Here is a 20040-nt window from a genome sequence, read left to right as displayed (position 1 = left end):
CCTTCGTGTAAGTATAAACGTACGTGTAACACGGCATCCTTACATTTAAATAGATTTGCACTGATAATCCCATATCCATAATATCATGTCACGCAAGATTTTCTCTGGCGCTTTACTGCCATGTTTTCAAACATGACTTGACATGAGTCAATGTTGAACGGTTCCTGAGGTCTGGCGTACAGCCGACGGGGTCACAGTCTCCTTTTACGGGATTTCGTCACAGCTTTGCGGAAAGCAATGGCTTAGTGATGTTTTGGGAGACGGCTCGATTCAAAGTAGAACGCTACAGGTTACTTGTAACTTTATCCATTATTCTTCTAGATATGAAAGGTTTGGTATCTTCTGCTTGTATTGGCTGGTGTGTTACGCTGACGGGTGGTTATACCAGTGGTTATTCAGACATCTTTTTTTTAGCAATGACACAGCACCAATCGTTACCACATCAAGCGTTTCAGCACCAGGGACAGGACATGATCCGTAAAAAATGATCCCGACAAAGAAACAACAAAATATTTCAACAGTTTCGACAGATCAAACCCATAGAGCCTTCCTATTCATTCTCAGTTCCTTACTTTTAGGATTTTAAACGAAAAATATAGACTTCTTGTCAAGCCATAAAACCAAGCACATAGGTATGCAGCGCTTACCACCACTGTCAAGATGAATCGCTGTGAAAACCATGAGTCGCAGATTAAGGTTTATCCTGCCGGTTTGCATCACAGCTCAATAACACATGGGCCTCACCACAACATAGAAGTTAACACGTCCCTATACCCGTTCCATTCCTCATAGGCTCTCCACAGAAACTTTCCTGAACATGGACTTCACAAAGTTGCTACCAAAATGACTGATAGGCGAGCACGTAATGCTTTTCATTGTGGATAAGAAATCCCCGTGGCGGGGGAACATGTATCTAGAAGGCACAGTAAAGGCATTGATTACCACCCAGGGAAAGCGGCGATCATGAGGGGGTGAGGCAGGTGTTATCACACAGCACACAGATGATGGATAAAAATACCGCCGGTTCCACCTGGTGAGTTAAAGATAGCGAGAATACCAGTATGTTTATTAATGGCGGAGTTGACAATCACCAACGGCCTCCCCGCCGGCCCTTTTAATGTCGATAAACTGTTCTTGAGGAATCAATGGCCAAAGTCCAACTCTCATGGGTGTAATCTAAGGGTGATAATCCTTGCGTCACTGGCCACAGTGCTTCTCGTCGTGCCTGCGCTAGAAGTACAGAGTATAAAGGTGCTGTGGAAGCCCACCTGGCGTCCTTAAATCAGACGCGAGGGAGGCACGTCCCACCGTGCTTGCGGTCAGGGCAAGGGCGACAAAGTAGCTCCGGATGCTCTACGTAAACGTCGCGTGATCAGAACACGAGAAGAGAGAGAGAGACTGAGAGAGACGGGATCCCACAGCCGAGCGCTCGCAGTGATGCACAGTCCGATCGATATCTAGCTGGTGCCTGTTAGACTAACGCTTGCTATCGGAGCGTGAAATTTAGTCAGCTGCAATACATGTTACTCGGCAAGCAAGCCGCCAGATTTCCGGTGCCGCAGGAAGGAAAGCCTGGCTGCCGCGAAGGTACGTAAAGCTCTCACAGAGGGAAACCAACCCAGGCTAGTTGCCTCAGTTGTGATTGACAAGCCTCTGGGACGACTCGACGGGCGCGCTTCTGGGTCCTTTCAGCCGCAAACAAGCCATCTGGAATGCAGGATTCGTCAACTTTTGTGTGCCGGTCACGGCTGCCGTACGGGCTGTAGTATCCAGGGGATGGTAACGGCAGAATCGGAGGCTGAGGGTGAGTACGTGGTGCAACATTTTCTTTGCCCGTTTTAGATTCTGTCGGTGAGAATTTACCTCACACGTCGCTTGCAATTATTCACAGTACTTATAGACTAAATCAGGTAGCTGAATGGTAGGGATAGAATGTAGCCAAAATGTGATCCACATTGCAGCATATTTAATGCATCCAACGTCGGGATTGCTGTCCGTGGCTCTACCATGACTATCCTTACAAGCAGTGAGAAAATATGCAATGCTGCTTAGAAATGTCATAGCTACACTTTTGATGGCCAGAACGTTTTTATTCTGATGGCTTTTTGAAAGCTAATTTATAACTCCCGTGTGTTTGTTGCTGATCGGATTCCACTTCCATTGCCATAAATCACAGAATGCAATTTGAGTTCGGTAAACGTTCAGGCGTCCACCGAACTCTCAATGCATTTCAAAATATTTTCGACTTCATTTGATGACAGTCTCTCTTTGTACTCGGTAATGAAGTCCACTATCAGATGTTTCTGTTTATCTAGAGCAGCAGCATGATAAATATGATGGAATTTCCAAGTATGTGTACGTCAATCTGATAAGGCGCAACAAAGGCGGTTGGTCACGCAATTGGCTTTCCTTAGTGCAAATGTTTATCGTATAAAAACACAGCGTTCGTGGATTTACAAAAGAACTGCAGTTCAAAAGAAAAACAATGACGAATTGTCAAGTCCAAAGCAGCTATTGGGCCATGGGACAAACTGCAACTGCAAATTAGCCTTTGATACATAGATATATAGAAGGGGTTCCGTCAAGTAAGGTCCTACGGGGTGGATTTTCGGGGTGGATTCTCGTCAGCTAAGGCAAAGTAGAAGTAAGTGTACTACCGTGTAGCTTACAGGGATTTCCTCGGGGTTATCTAACGCGAAGCATGTCAGATTGATATACAGTCAGTTCACGTTGAACATCAGGCGCTGGCTCATAACAGTTTGTAATAGCGTTACTGGTGCAGCCGTTCACCGTGCGATTATGTGGTGATGGTTGGGGAAGGGAGGGGGGTCTAGCACAAACATACCGTAAACACAACACGATGTATGCGGTATACCAGATCTACACGGCCTATAAAAACGGCAAGCGCCCTGTGGTTTCCCGATTTTCTCGGATTGGAAGACAACTTGTGGGCCATACAAATATCCATCGCACTGTGGAACCAGGAAAGAGGTATTTTGAAAAACGCAGCTTAGGTAGGATGAGAAGGATTTAACTATTCATCCTCAGAAAGAACCCTTATCATGATACATTAATATAATATTCTAGTTTCATCTGCTTGAGTGAGCCCCGTTTCCGCCCAAACATGCCAATAGCTTTTGCGGTAGTCCAGAACAAATGTTATCAGGCACTTTGAAACCCCTCGCTAATTCTGAGACTACGCCCCTCATTGAAAAATCGAGAATGCACTTAAGTGTGTGTATTGTTTGTCGCCAGACTGTCTCTCCGAGAAACGTTCCGTAAGAATAAAGGGGAATCGAGGTTATGTCTCCGTCACGCCATGGCGGCCTGGCCAGACAATCCACGGTAAAAGCCAATACAAAAGTGTCAGCACAAGGACACCTTAAGGGGAAAACCGCCCCACAACTACTACGGACACACGAAAACCCCCCGGTTTACATTCATTTAGTATCCCTGCAGCTAATCAAATCATCGATACGCCTGGATGATGAGCGGTAGGTCTTTTTCCCAATTCATTGCACGTCTATAGTTTGATACTGAACAGGGCCTGGCCAGGGCCGCCCCGGTGTTTTCACTAGGTTTTGTGCAATAAGAGCTTGAAGGGAAGCCATGGTTAGAATAATGATGGACACGCAAGTCAATTATGGTTTGTGGTAAGTGCAGAACATGGGGATAGGTATGTCACATAATCTCAACGGAGATAGAATTGACCAGATAACATACAGTCAAGGTCAAGGGCAGTCTTAATTCTGGAAGGTCAGTCGCACTTGACCTCATATGACCTGACAGAAGATGCTGTGCATGTGAGATGAGGAAACAGCGAGGCTTACTAGCACTTTCGCGGATTGCATGTTCCTACACGATGGTACTTGTCCGGCTGTACTTCTGCAATGATTCTTTATTGACAGTCATGAATTATTCACGTGGAACAGCGAAGGTTATCAGGGATTACAGCGATGTGTACTCGTGGTTCTTTGACGAAAGAAATACTTATTCCAGAATATGCCGATACCTCGCCCTTGATACAGGTTTTATGGGGCTGGCTGTGCTATTTTGGAAACGTAACGCAACGTTATCTTGATACATTCAAGGTCAAAGCGTAACAGAAATGTAATGCAGTACACTTATGTAATGGTGCATCCAAGAATTGTCTATCAGGAAACGCAAATGCACAGGCATAATGCAACTTCTTTACAATCAAAAAATGGAAACAATGATACTTGGGTGTCTATCATTTGTGAAATACAGTTGGCAGAATTCAGCATAGTCCTTTTAACGTTTCTGTATAGTTAAGGTCCCACTGTCACCAGAGGCACCTAACTCTGCCCGGCACACCTTGTTGAACAACATCCATGCGATCACTGCTTTATCCATCCAAAACCACAGAAGACAAAAATAACTATCCCATTTCGATCGATCAAAGTGTATTAGTCATAAGAAACCCGTCACTCGTAAAGGTCTCCACAGTGCCTTAGGGGGCCATACAAGGGATGCATTTTGGGACGTCACACCCGTGAGGGTCATGAAAAGAGTGATAAAAGTAATAGAAAGAAATTTCTTGTGCCAATAATGGTATCTACCATGAATAGGAAAATTTGCCTCACCGATAATAAATTTCTTTACGTTTTCAAACTGGCAAACAAATAAGAAGAAATTTATGAGGTTGCTTTTTGAAACATTAACGCATGCGCATCTGTCGTCAATAACAGTATGTAACTGTTGAATAGTATATATATATATATATATATATATATATATATATATATATATATATATATATATATATATATATATACATATATATATATATATATATATATATATATATATATATATATATATATATATATATATATATATATATATATACATATATATATATATATATATATAAACATGTTCGTGCCCGCTCAGAATTTTGTCATCATATGTTGAGTACAATATTTATTATCACCAAAGCAAACGTTCAAGGCCATCTTGAACCACGTATTATGATCGTTGCAGATTTACGTTAATGCTACACAGCTATGAAGGAAGCACAACGCATTCTCTGTGGCCAAAGACATGTACATAACTGGAACGTGAAACTTTGACACAAGTGCTGCTCCTTTTACCCAATGATACAGCCTCCAGTTGCAAGATGTTGTGAAATTTAGCAAAGTTCCTTCTTCACTACCTGGCCTGTATGTTCAAACATACTACTATTAAAGCTGAAATAACCTAACCAGCACGAGCTCAGCTGAGGCGGGAGACATAGGGCAGACTCGTTGTTTGACCCGAGCCGGAGCGAGACACTCTCGGTAAGACGCGAAACAAATCGATATGGGACCCGAGCTCACCCGGACTCAATTTTCTACCTGTAGTCAGGATAGATGACCAGCCCCTCGTAAGATGTGCTGAGGCAATATTGAGTTACCTCGTCAGATCCTGTTGGAGATCAATCCGGTTGGATCATATAAAGGAGCGTGGGTTCTTCGCCTGCTCGTCTTTAGCCTGGAAGCTATACTATAGCAGGTTTTCAGTATTTTGGATCAATTTCACTACATAACAAAACACAACACCAACAACATACAGCAATAACAAGTGCACAAACAGACGCTCCACAACCTCACGATAGAATCTGGTGAATTCACATGTACTTAGTCCAGTTCAACTTGGTACAAAATGCTGAGTGGAACCAGTGCAATTAATGTAAAAGAAAAACAGCGTGGCAAATCATTTTCATAGTATTTGATCATAAAACATGACAAACCAATATCATAGAAAACATTTTTCAAAGAATAATGAACATACTGATAATTTTGATAGTCGGATTAAAACTATGATAGTTTCTACCGAAAATGCCCCAGACGTCAGAGTTTGATTAATATTTTCAGGGTTACACCGTTCATCTATAATAAATGAAGATTTAACTCTGAGGAGCAATCAACTTATGCGTAGCTACTTAGGGGATGTCCTCATGTATTGTAAACCTTGATTGCCTGTGAAGGGTCAAATCTATTCCCTAGGTTTTAGTCCCCAAGCCAATTCGTAGCATCATTTCTTAAAGTTGCGTTCAGTCGTGTTTTTTATTAAAATGTTTATTGATTTTTAATCAGAATGCATACTAAAAACATACGATTGGACAGAAAAGTACAGCCACGGATCCAACTTTACGTCTACAGATGAGGATGTGATGATAAAGAAATTGATAATGGACATGGATGAATCACTCGGTTGCTTTATATGAGAAGGATAGAAAAGGTTAAGTATCTTTATCTAGCTTACCGTTACAAGCCTTCTATCCCAGTGCACAGGTGTCTTCTATCCCAGTGCACATGTGTCTTCTATCACAATGCACATGCGTCGTCTACTCGGGTACCCCAGTGCACATGTGTCTTCTTCTATCCCATGTTTTTGTATCTTTTAGACATTAGTGCAATGAACAGTAGCGTGGCGTGTCAATCTGGTGAGCCGCTAGCCGAACTCTCGACCCCCTAGTTTGGAAGCGGGGTTGATAGCCACTGAACCAAGCACGCTAGCTACGTGTTTCCCGTTCCGTTCGAAGCTTTGTGCAATATTAATGAAAGAGCATACGACAGTTGAACCATGTAAGCCGGCTGAAAGTTATAAATTACAAAGCGTTGCAGAAGCTTTATCTATTGATTAGGCCGTAAGCTTCCGGAAATTAACGTCCCCGTGATTTAGGTTTCGTTGCAGCATATGAGAAATTTGAAGAGAGACACTTTATTTATGAGTCCTTATTCTCTATGCCAAAATAGTTTACTTCTAAAAGATAAATCGATATGTGACTTACTTTTTTCTAATGCGTATGACTTACACCATGACTGTTTTTCTGCTAGATATGTGAAGGACAATGCAACTGCTTGTGTTCAGAATGGGACGCGTTCTTGGATTCCCTTGTATGTCAAAGTCTGAACCTAAGTTCGTAAGTTCCAGAGCACGTTTCTGAGACCCGGAGGCCGTTTCAGGGACCCAGTCACTTCTTTTTGCCCTACATCAATGAAAATAAATGCCCTTACGGGGTAACTCACTTCCATCTGTCATCGTTTTACGTATCGATAATTGAAACTGTCAAAGACACATGATCGAGTTAACTCACGTCGGCAGAAAAATGGAAACTAATGGTTGAAGGAGAGTATGAGTTAGGGTTTCCCGGCTGCAGCACCTCCACCAGCACTAAATTGTGAGAGAAAATCGATAGGGAAAGTCCTGATCAGCAGTACGATACGGCGGTACAGTAGATCCGCAGTAATTTACAGTTGGCACTCTGAGCGTTATCTTCACAAGTGCCATTCATTGACACTTAAAGCTTCATTCTTGATGTCTGCAGGCTGCAATTTACAGCCTTGCTGATTATAGAGGTCTAGATAATGTCCGGCGTTTGAGTGCTACCGATGATGTTGACCTTCACGACAGGCAAATTCATGGAGACATTGAACGTGAAAACCTCCTCCATTGTGGCGGCACGTAATGAAATAATGGTCCTATCCAGCCAGAGGAGAAGGCTATCTAGTTTCATGCCAAGAGGAAAATTACAGCCAGATAATGTTGGAAATGACCGGTATTCAGCTGTACGCACGAAAGGAAATTCTCTAAGCGGTTATCTTACACTGAGTCACATCCATCATCCAGTCAGACGGACCGGCTTACTCTGGGATGGTCTGACCTAGACGTGTTGCCAATAAGAAGTAGTGAAAATATCAAATAATCAACAATTCAATAATCTAGAAAGTGCAACAAAACACAACAGATTCAGCAGGTCTTTGGAAGAACTACGCAATGTCGATTGCAACACAAAGACCAAAATGCTGCATACAGAGTGCAGACGATCAAGTGAAGTAAGCGTCTGAAGCTGACGGTAGGAAATATCCGCTTCAGGCCATCAGTCAGTCACATAAAAACTTAACTGGTCAATCAACGCCCTAAAACGTCGATAATTGCTTGACGACGGGCCAGCAGTCTAAGCCTTTGGCCGAAGAGTTCAGACAACCAATAGTTTGGGAATGACCTTTTTCGTTGCTTTGAATGGGCATATATAGACCTCATCACTACCCCTGCTCTTTGCAAGCTAAAATTTTGTACAAGTGTTACATTGTTAGTTGCTGCAGGGCTGCCGCATATTGAAGAGAGATCGACTAGCTGATATTCAAGATGGCCCTTCTTTACTGAAATAACTCCTACGTATCCAGTACATAATGACCGTCTGCGAAAGCAATCTCCTTGCAGATTCAGCGATCAGTCAAGGCGCATATCTCAAGAGCATGCCTCTTTCCAAACTCTAAGCTATGATTAAAGGGCCAGTGAAACGCAATGACGTTATGAATAAAACAGAAGCATTAATCCTACGTGCCGGGTATCAGATGTCTGAGCTGTGTGCGCACGGTTCCGTGTATGATGCTGAGAGCTGATGGACACGTCCACACAACGATGCCATGCACACGGCGCCACACCGACACTACCAGCGGTCATTCATCTATCAATGCTTAGGAAAACGTCTTTGATCGTGACAGCCATATTGATGTGTTCGACGTCTGTGAACATAGCTAGCATAAAAGAAGAAATATGGGTCCCTTCCACTGGACAAAGACAAAGTGGTACAAACTACAGTATACTCTCTGTGACGTCTGCGAACATAGCTAGCATAAAAGAAGAAACATGGGTCCCTTCCACTGGACAAAGACAAAGTGGTACAAACTACAGTATACTCTCAAGACGTATCTAAAATTCAGAAGGCATGACATAAATCGTTTTTATATCCTCATCCAAATAGCTTATTAAAAACCTGATGTCGACCATGACGTGGGAGGGTACTAACGCCTCTGTCCATAGAGTGCGATCCTTACACGCATTCCCTGTTATTAGTACTTAGTTGTTTTTAGAAACGTGAGGACGTTTTGGGAATATAACTTCATGTGCTAGTCTAATAACCGGTGAACGAACTCTGTAACAAAGAGGTATAAGATATTGATTGTGACGAATCAATTAATTTGATTATGAACTCCACCTGGTTTAAATCAGATTAGGTGTAATAATTTCAATGCTATAATAATATGCGGCAAGGTTATAATAATCAGAACCAAGAACTCCACTGTTCCTCTTCCCCTTTGCACACGGCATTCATAAACATTTGTTAACATTTGATCACTTGCGTGCTGGGTAGTGTAAATATGTAAAATATACAGAGTATGGATTTTGAATACAGCGTCACATTTATGCCGAGTATGGAAACATTGCCTGGCATCCCTGCAGTGTAGACTTGTGATCTAGACTGTTCTTCTGGCAGATTTATAGTCCACGGAAATGCTCCTATCTTTTCATTATGGCAGTGCGTCCTATCTGCAGGAAACTGGAAGACTTGTAGTTAGGGAATAGTAAACTGTGAATAAAACAGGGATTTTACATGATGAAATAATGGGACGATATACACTATCACATTTGAGAAAAAATAGGTAGGAGACACAGAATAAAACGATGTATGCAGCGTTATTTTCCCAGCCCCTACCGGCCTTCCTGCATGATAAAGTCCACCACTTCATTTTTCTTCACCGGAAGACATTTTCTAGTAGAGTGCGATCGTTTAATTACTTCAGAATGTAATTTGCGACTCCCCATGTCTGGTAATTAGTGCAGAGACTACATTTTACCACACGTAATTGTGGGTGAATGACGCAGCGATGGGGCGTATTTACCGCTTTCTCCTCATGATGAATCACCTATTTGCGGCGAAATTCCCGAGTGTGTTTTTCCTGATTACATTATTAAGTACAATAGATGGCAAAGCAAGCAATTTATTCGGGCATTAACCAAGGGAGGCTGTCAGCTCAGAGGTGTGGCCGTTTGGACGCCCGCGGCTGGCCGTAACCATCTCATAGTAGGACTCTTCATACATGGCTCAGAAATAGGGTTTAAAGCCACCGGCTCTGGACCTAAGATTTATGGTGAATGGCCGAGAAGATGGTCCGGTGCCATGAATAGCCGGAGATGGTAACGTTGGGTTCTTGTAGAGACATATTTCCCCTCAAGTTATCACTCCCCCTAGGTAACAGGGAGATTTAATTATCAATCCCTCTGCGAAAAGCGCTGCTATTTGTTAGGAGGTGAGTAGAATCTATAATTCTGACTGCAGTTCAGAGTTATACTGTAGTATACAGGGTGCCGGTGGCATCACGTGTATTTCATTTCAGTATTCCGTCGCTTATCTCCTTCCTAACTAGGGGGTTGAGATTCATTGTCTTTCCTTGGCATATTGACAGCATGTGGTTGCATTAGCTGGATGTAGAGAACCTGCAATCATCCAACATACAAGAACTGAGATCTCCCAGACGTATCTAGGCCAGATGTTCAAACATATGATATAAAAGGACATCAAAACTTTCTAGGCTAATGTTAGCAATAGCAGATAGTGTAACAGGACTGCATACTTCAACTGTATCCGAAGGGTTTTCATCAATCCCTGAAGAGAGAGAAAGAGAATGAGAGAGAGATCTACAGAGATGTAGAGAGATCTAGGGAGAGATCTAGAGAGAGAGAGAGGGGGGGGGAGACATAGTCTTTTCATCATCAGCATCGAATCACCAGTCGACGTGCGGTACAAAATTGTGTTTGTAGATGGAACTGAGCGCTCTTTAGACTGCTGAGCTGAGAAACTCACTCACTGAAAACTGCTCAGGATAGAAATGGTACATGTTCCTTTCGTTCCGTTACGAAAAAGCAGGAGACCTTATCTGCGATTTACATATCATTCACTGTACAGGTATATTTTCTTATCACATTGTCTAAGTGTCAGCGTTTCTTATCGCATAGTTCCACATCCCATCCCATCCCATTATATTACATGGTTTCAGACTACTGCACATCATATCGTACCGCTCATGCAGTCCCACATCACTTCCTGTTATCTCTATTTGATTCACATCCTTTCCTGTACGGTTCCATCCTGATACAAATGCAACACTCTATCACAGGAGTGTGACATCTCTTCACAACTTTATACGAGGGGAGTCAAAAAGTAATGCAAAGTTATAGCAAATTCATTTGTCATTGAATGTAAAACTCAAATGTAAAACTCAAATGTAAAGGAACATATCTTCTTGAGACTGAAATATATCAATTTGTTGTTCAAATAAAAAATGTTCAAATAAAAATCTGAACAACAAAGTGGGATATTGAGTCTCAATATATGTCCCTTCACCTTCGTGCAAAATTTCAACTCATTCGATGACAAAAAATGAGTTTGTTACAAAACCACTTGCATTGAATTTCTACTCCCCTCGTATATGTGTGTGGAACTTGCCACAGGTTACAAACATGATATTATGTGTTCACAATCCTATAACATGTATTGTGCACAGTAGACTTTTGGATGTCTTCCGCCATTTTATCAAGATGAAATATTAGACACACACAGCGTCTCGTCCTCCTGTAGTCAATATGATGGCTGATTAGGAACCACTGACCAAACAGAGTTTCCCCAAGTGCTTGCACAGTAATTTCCCCAGAGACCTTCTATCAAATTTTCTTACAGTGACGCAGTGCTTGGATTTTACAGAGGACTTCTTGAAGGATGAGTCAATCTTTTTCCAATAAGAGGAGAACATCCCAACGTTAGGATGACGAGATGGACGTTAGGAACGTTCTATTATGTCGATAGTTTGTTCCCTTTTTTTCATCAGATGTGTCGTTATCACCCCCTGAAGTCTTTTGCTCTTGAGTCTTCAATCTACATTTCCGGTTATGTCAGGGGTTCGATGTTTTACAACAGGCGATCGGGTAGTAATCAGGCCTAACCTACAGCTTCAATGTTAATACGTTAGACCATCTATATCCATTGGACGGCGTCCAACGGCAATCTAAACCACTAAAGCCGGGCCTCAATCACTGGTGGTCGTACCGCAAATTTCGCTGTGGAGCTTTATGGAAAAAAGGTAGGAAAGTTGTGCTGACGCAAGGAGACATGCTTGTATGCGCATATCTCTGATTTAATAACAGTTCCAGGCGTTGAATAAATTTCTAAGAACGTTTGAACTAAAGTGTATGATGGATATGACGTCAGCTACAGTTTATTGTGTTATGTCAAGAAATATCATCAACTGGCCTCTTCAAAGGAGAGTGGGAAGTATGAGTTCATATCTTCGTGTCTAACCTAACGCTACATCATCGTCAGAAGCAATATTCATCTGCCATGCCTCCGTTACGGCGTGCACCACCGATAAATCAAAGGCTCAGTATAATTTGTATAGCTTACACACACTGACAAGTTAGAGCCCGAACGTGATGCAATGCATTGCACCCGGTCTAACTTCCTGGCACGTGCTCAACGTGTTGGAGGGGCTATTATTAGAGAAGGCGCACCCATCAAGAACAACACACGGTTACTATTGAACGGGAAAATCCAATTATGATAGAATTATATATATTTTCATAGATGACAGAGCAGCTGTCAATATTTCATGAAGCATTCTCACGCTTCAGAAACCAAAGGTGGCAGGCGGATAATTGAGAAAGTGAAATATTTGTTTGTTACCAGAAGTTATCAGCAGCGCTACTCTGTATCCTAGTCACAGTCGCCTGAGTCTGACATATCGATTGTTGGAAAGTTCCCAGATTTCCCTCAACATCTTCAGACTCTGGGTGTTGGCAGCTGAGGAGCGTGAAATGCTGATGTCTTACTTCGGTGGAGGGAGCAAAGGCAGCAGAAAATGCCATATGGTATCAGGTGTATGGCTGAGATTTACTGGGGGTTGGGGAAACGTACTGATTCGTAAAAGATATGTAAAAGACAATAAGCCAACGGGATTGTGAAAGATGAAGTAAGGCCTCGGCCCCGTTTCCACAACACGGCGATCATTGAGCGACCGTACAGCGACCAAAATGAGATCTGTGTGGCCCTTGCGTTCATAATTAGAATATAATCACTCTCTAGTAATAAAATTCGTTGAGCGACCTGTCAAATCGTTGGTCGCTCAGCGGTCACAGCGCGATCACAGACTGTGGTGGAAAGGAGGTCAAAAAAGAGACATTATTGCATTATAATGCTCAACAGCGAGGATGATGGTCCTACTCCAACCCAAAGTTTGCTGTCCGCACGGTTTGTAATATCCTCCTACGGTTGCCTCGAGAGTCAAGCGAATCAAGCTGATCCCTTTACTTTATTAGTTTATATGTGATTGACTACCGAGGCTTTCGTTGTAGTTGTAAAGGTGCAAGGAACAGCATAACCCGAGAAGGCCTGGAAGGATTGTCTTGATGTCTCGAATGTGGGTAGGTCTTGATGAGCCCTGCAAAGTATTAGATTTTAGGCTGTTTGTTATGGTACTGCAGCTGAACTCCAGTTTTGATATCTCGTGTTCTGTACATGCCATGGTCGTGATTTTTGAGTGGTGGATAGCTGTTTGGTTCTGGGCCTGATAGTAAGTGGTGTAAGTCCCCCTAGCGGCCTTTTCTGGAACTGCAGGAGCAGGTTTAGCTTCATTTCAGACTTTGAAGAGAAAACCATAAAAGCTTTATTGAACTGTCCTCGTAAATTTGTTAAGAATAAGAATAGGTATGAAATGTCCTCTAACTACATAATTACGTACAGACGGTATAATGTGTAGGAATACATTAGATAACTAGAGTTCCGCGACCTCATACCTTCGCCAAATAATTCTAACCTTTATGGCTGGCGTATTATGAGTGTGTCTCATTGATTATGCAAGTAAGGTCCTCATTTGTATATGCAAGTATAAGTTGATCATCTTCTCTACCTAAATAAAACAAGTTGTCCAAAGTATGACAGTCAAAGAAGGATATTCTAGCATTTTATCATCATTTATGAAAATGAGGTCTTCCTTATCATAATTTATATTCAACGATGTTCACATTCACATTACTTCCAAATGCCACAAGTATGAAATTGCCGTCCTTTACCGGTATGGAATTATACTATTTTCTCAATAATCATGCACATCAGGTTCCCCTTTATATACTTTATTTATCAACATTCCTCTCAGCCTCAGTTCCGTCATGGAACGCAGTGGGTTTATGAACTGATTATGCAAATTTGAGTCTGATTTGTATGACTACCATTCAATCATACCAAGCGTCGCTCACGCTATCTAACGGTAGATACCAAAAATCATGATGATTCGTCAACCCCATCTCGAATTTTAGTATTTCCTCATAATTTTGCAGAGAAGGTTTTCATTTGCATAGTTCGTATCTAACAATATTTCTCTTTTTCTGAATTACATGTCACATGTTTGAGAGTCCTATCATGAAACTGCTGACGACTAAACCTTCCTCATTGATAATGCAAATTATATTCTTATTTGCATAATGAGTATTCAATTATGTAAATCATCACTCTAGCTATCTACATGCCACAAATCATGACCATAAGAAATATTCTAATGAACAGTATACGGGACCCTAATGGCCACTCCATGCTAGCCTCCTTGGCAGGCCTTCTGGGCGGCGCCGGTGTTTATTTTGGGCGTTGGGAGGAGGGGAGCGCGATTTTCAACTTATCGGGTCCAGGGACTTTAGCTTGGGAAATCGTAGTGCCGCCCGTGGGCGAATAGGCCGTCCCCAAAAATATTAACGCTGGCGCCACCCAGAAGGCCTGCAAAGAACGCTAGCTCCATGCGATCACACCGTCTTATTCCGACTTCACATTGAGATTAAAACTATGGAAGGACCATGAAAAGTATGTACGAATTATAGATAATAGTCTTCCAAACAGAATGTTTCCTTCATTGTATGTGCACAGTTATGTTCCGATAGAGTGGGGTCTCGATGATTATCTACTGAGTCGCTGCATTTTTGCCATTAACAAAATTGCTTCCAAAGCACACAACGCCAATAGCTGTTCAAAAATTGATATTATATTCATAGATATTACACTGCAAATAATAAGCTGGCAAACTACAGCTATTTTGTAACGGGCATTGATGAATGTAGCCTAAATTCTACAGCATATAGCAGTATATCATTGTCATTGACAGCGAATCGCGTGCTACGATTCTCGGGCGTATTATATTGCCGAAGTTAAAAGCGCATGACATTGCCATATGGAGAAATATCATGGTGCAATTTGTAGAGGTTGTAGACGCAAAATTGAAAATTTAGCCTCCACTTTGGTACCCGAGGGTCAGGGAAACAGGGCATCAAAAGGCCAATAAATGTCTCACATGAACGTAAACATGACGAAGTGTAATGATATAATGGGACAATAAACTTGTAGACGGTGTCTCTGTGGCTTGGTGGCAAACAGGGGTCACCCGTTACCGTCATCCAGGGAAACATACATGTCATGTAAGGCCATTAACAGATTGTATCACTTGTACCCATTAAACAGCGCCGGTTTCACACCAAGAGTGTGCTGCGAAAATAAAAGTAGATCGTAAATCATTCTTCACACGGGACTGGTGCCCCCCTCCCCCCTGTATGAGACCACCATACAAATGATGTATGTTCTCCAGGCGAGGCAGGGAACACTAGTTGCTTTTACATCCGCAATCAATAGTGCTTGAAAGCAAGGTTAAATGTCTCGTGTTTTGCCAGCAATAGTGCACTTGGGAACGAATACATTATGGATGAGGAACACCGAACACAACGGCGGTCGTAACAGTCCAAGCACGGGGATGTATCGTTAACCTGCTATATTGTGTGGTTCTTACGATTAGGGTTTTATGACTTTTTGGGGAAACAAACCGGAGACAAACTCAAGGACAGTCGTAAGGTTGACTATAACATGGACTGAGTCTTACATATTCTCTTCCCAATTCTTTAAGTATTTCCCATTTATTTGGTGTTCATCTTCATTCTGTCAACTAGCCGATCAACACACATAGGTGTTCTTTGTGAACATCTTTGAGATGACAGAGAGACCTAATTTCTTTTTTGATGATGAATATCATGGGCACGTCTCATACCAACACATTCAGCCTCAATGTCACCAGAGGACTCCTCTGCACTTCAACTTCATCATAAATGCATACATATTCAGTCGTGATGAGTTTGGTCTGAAAATGACTCCCTGCATTAACCAATGGGTAGGTATCAAATGTCTGGGATAAAGAGCACTTTGGTTCAGTGCCAGGAGCTGAAGTTGATAAGCAACTTATAATGAAGACCTCCCAATGGGGATATTATGCCTGGCAATGGTAAACATCACATAAGTCCCTACGTTACTTCATTTAGGAACGTTCCAATTCCTACTGGGATTATGACTTCCCTCGGGGCACGCCTTTTAGAACGAATGCCGCTCACAGGATGACATCCTTTCAGGTTACATTACGTTTCCTCCCCATCACATACCGCAATCTGAGGCTAAGTGGCCCCCGACGACGAACAGCCTGGAGACGCGATTCCGGAGATCCTTACAGTTAATTTGGCACCCCAGAATGCGCACAGCAATGAGTTGGTGTATTGAAGATCGATGAATTGACCTCTCCATACGGATAGTTTGCTCACAGAGGAAATAATAATCAGCATTTAAAACTAGAAAAAGGACGTGGGAATTTTAGTCTCCAACAGTATGGCGACTGTCACAGTCTTCTCTACCAGTTCCGGCAGTGCGCGTACCAAGGTACATAGCATACCCCCCCCCCCACTTCCCTTGCTTTCTTTACGTAAAGCAATCTCATCTTGTAACCATAGCAACGGTTGTCAAATATGACATTCTACAGAGGGGACAGGTTGTATCTTTCCGAAGACTGATCACCAAGATGCTACATTCAGATATTATCTGTGGGCTGTTCGTGCATGACAATTGGGGGCTTTTTGCGTTAGTTGATTTTGCTTGTGGGTTTCACGGGGCCAACCACATTCGTCTTAACGTCATAACGTAATTTACTTCAACAATGTGTTTTGCACGACTAAATGGCTTATACATACCCATCAATTAGGAAGCCATTTAGCCGACAGACAGGCCATGAGTTTTTATCACCGCGAAGAAGGAATGTTTTGCTTGATCATCCCCTCGAAAATATGACATTTAAATGTTATTATAACTAATAGACAAGAATGACAATTACCATTTGGTCCTATTGATCAGGAGGATAAAGATAATTTACAGTAGTGTCTCTAAGCAAGCTCTAAGCAACCAAAGTGAATTAAATGTCAACGTAAAAAGGGCTACATTATGTTAAAATCGGAAGCGTTGTCGGGGCATGTCTGATACCCCGGTGATGACTCTTTGATACGAGGCAACCTTTCGGCTGATTGTATCCTTAGACATTATCTTTTGTCCATACAAAGACAATGAAATCAGCTAGTAGCGTACGTCCACCGGATGTTTGCCGTCTATATTACTCTCTAAGCAGAGGTTGCTGGAGAAAATTGTCAGCTGACAAAAACTGGACATGTGATAAAAAAGCCACTATTTTCCCCCATCAACCTCTGCTTGGAGAGTAGTCTAGATATCCAGATAAAGATGATGATGCTTACATCATCCATCGTCGCCACGGTGGTCCTACGATGGCTGGTAAGTTAACACAGCTCCTTGTGTAAAGTTTTATTCATTACAAGACGTCTGCATTGGTGCTGGTTCAATATCACATTGACTAAAGTTTTGCTGAGCAGTTTTATGTCTAAAACCGACTTCGAGTATATGTATATACCAAGCAGAGACTAGGATAGAATATTAATACGCCAGACATAAACGGATTCCTAGCTCACGTACACTATTTTCAATTTTAGTTATTCATGCGCATAGTCATGTCCCAATTAAACAACGTCATTGCAGGACCGTGTCGGCGCATCAAGAATTCATCAAAGGAACGAGAAAAAATGTGTGATTTTTCAATCACCTTAAGTTGATCTTCTAGGCTTCCTGAAGTTTTACCACGAAATGAAAAGCAGGATTGCAGGCTCGGAGTCGTAATCCGTTGTTTTGGACCTACATTTCTGTGCCATTAGATAGTATTAACCCTGTGAGGGCAGGGCCTTGCCGGTGGTGTTGGGCGGGAGAGCACTTAGGTTGCAAGGTCGCCAATTCCCTGGACGGGTACTCTACTGGCGGGGTTTCTTTGATCTCACAGCAAGTGGAGTAAGATGCCGACCTTCACTCGTTACAGCAGAGAGGTGTAGACATTTGCAGGATGGCTTGCTCTTGGAAAACCAGGGAGTTTCTAATCCCGACATGTTATTCCTTCCCCGTCTGCTATCTTATCAGTATGCTCCCACAAGTCTTGAGACGTGACAATCCTGGGTTTCAGGTAGAATCTCTCTATTCCCAGGTGCCCTTGGGGTGGCGGACGCCTTCATCCCCTTTTACCAAGCTACGTGCGCGGAAATCCTTTGATCATTGACAGTGTTGACTTGAAGAGAGAGAACCATCAGCCGTGACTCGTACCGTTGTCCCTTCACCAAGGGAATATGGTGCAGGAAGTTAGTGTGAGTTATGGGATACAGCCCGCGTGCAGCCACTAGCATATACAGCGACCTTGAAGTGGCAGTGATGGGCTTTTTTACACGTGTGCATCGATTCCAAACGACAACGACTTCACAACGACTTGCAAGATGTGCAATATCAGACAAGCATATTATAGATTCCGTTGCTTCTTGCGTATTGCTCTCGAACTGAATTTGAATCCAAACAACTTCGATGTAGCATATGTTCATATCGCCCCATGATTAGTGCATTACCGTCAGCACTGCCGCAGTTATTAGCTTTTAGCTACAGGTCAACTCGTAGCAGAATCACAGTTGAGCTCCCGGTTCCAATAAGTTGGTAACTGGGAGACCCCGGTTCAAATCATGGGGCAGGACATCTCGGTCGGGGCTGCACTCGTATTTCGTAAGGGACGTAAAATGGGGGTCCCATGTTGAAGTTCGTGCCTCAAGCAGGTCAAAGGGGAAGAGCTAGCAACCCTTCCCTGTAAACATATGCCCTGCAGAAAAAGGGAGGAAACCTGCTAACCTATCTGCCACTAGGCACTACATGGTGAACAACAACAACACGCACGCCCTATACTGCCTACTCTCCATGCAAGCAGAGGTTGTTGGGGAAAATGTGACCTTTATATCACATGGCCCGTTCTATTGAATACCCCCCGTTGGGGAGGGCGGGCAAAACTGCCGGGATATTTGATATTCACACTTTTCCTCAACAACCTCTGCTTGGAGAGTACGTCCTACCCTAATGATATGGCAAGGAACTCAGCAACTCCACCTGGCGGAAACATTGGATATAGCATAGCAACTGGAGATAGCGAATGGTGCGTATCTGTGTAACTGAATTGAGGTTAAATACTCAGTAACAGATACTTCCATAACGCTACTTTATCTATTGTCGAAATTAGTGATAATGTGCCGAAAGTATCAAGCAGCAGTAGTCTATAGACATTTTTGAATTTTTGTAAAATCATTTTTTAAGTAGAGCAGCATACTTTACCTTATCAATTGATAATAGGATGCAAGACATACTAAGTCGGGAATATTTTACCACAAATCCCTTCAGTCAACACAATTGCTTTTAAAGCTAAAAAGCAATTTCTCTGGACATTAACTTACTAGGAAATAGCGATATTAACGACAACGCGCCATATTTCCCTCAATCCCGGATAGCATATTTCCAGGACACGCCATACATCATGGGTCAATGTCCCATAAGACAGTGACCCCAGAATGGAACTTTCGCAAATGGACTCTTTGTTAGGTTCCACCGCACCCCGCGGCCACTCATGTGTGCACAGGTAGTGCGTCATAGCAGAAGAACTAGGTCAAACAATCAATAAGGCCCAGATAACGACCAGCTCAGCAGCGCAGATCCCTCCAAATGTCACGTATGTCCATGGCATCTTCTAAAGCCAACATCAGTTCTATCTGCAGTGAAAAGCCAAATGTGCCCCCCTATCTTACAGGTCAGTGGTTAGGAAAAATGGTCCCCGTGCGTCGAAATTATTTCGCTTGGACGAGATGTGTCCTACATAGGTAATCTTCTCTGCATTAAAAGGTATGAATTATGGTCCTATCATTTTATAGTGCAGTGGTTCTAGATATAATGTGGTCAAGCACGTGTCCTAGTCTGAGCCAAATGGATATCATTTGATG

At 42.6% G+C, this 20040-nt stretch overlaps 1 protein-coding gene across 3 annotated transcripts in view; it reads left to right on the top strand.

Annotated features, from left to right (window-relative positions):
* Positions 1-1338: 1338 nt before the first annotated feature.
* LOC136435083 (metabotropic glutamate receptor 6-like) overlaps positions 1339-20040 on the top strand; it is a 68913-nt gene continuing 50211 nt past the window's right edge. For all 3 annotated transcript variants that reach the window (XM_066428284.1, XM_066428283.1, XM_066428282.1), the window contains exon 1: positions 1339-1804. The gene's annotated coding sequence lies outside the window, so the exon portion shown is untranslated. The remainder of the gene's footprint in view (positions 1805-20040) is intronic.

Source organism: Branchiostoma lanceolatum, chromosome 5 (assembly GCF_035083965.1).
Source record: "Branchiostoma lanceolatum isolate klBraLanc5 chromosome 5, klBraLanc5.hap2, whole genome shotgun sequence".
Taxonomy (NCBI): domain Eukaryota; kingdom Metazoa; phylum Chordata; class Leptocardii; order Amphioxiformes; family Branchiostomatidae; genus Branchiostoma; species Branchiostoma lanceolatum.
Note: the sequence above shows the minus strand (reverse complement) of the source record. Positions and strands in the feature narration are given on the sequence as shown.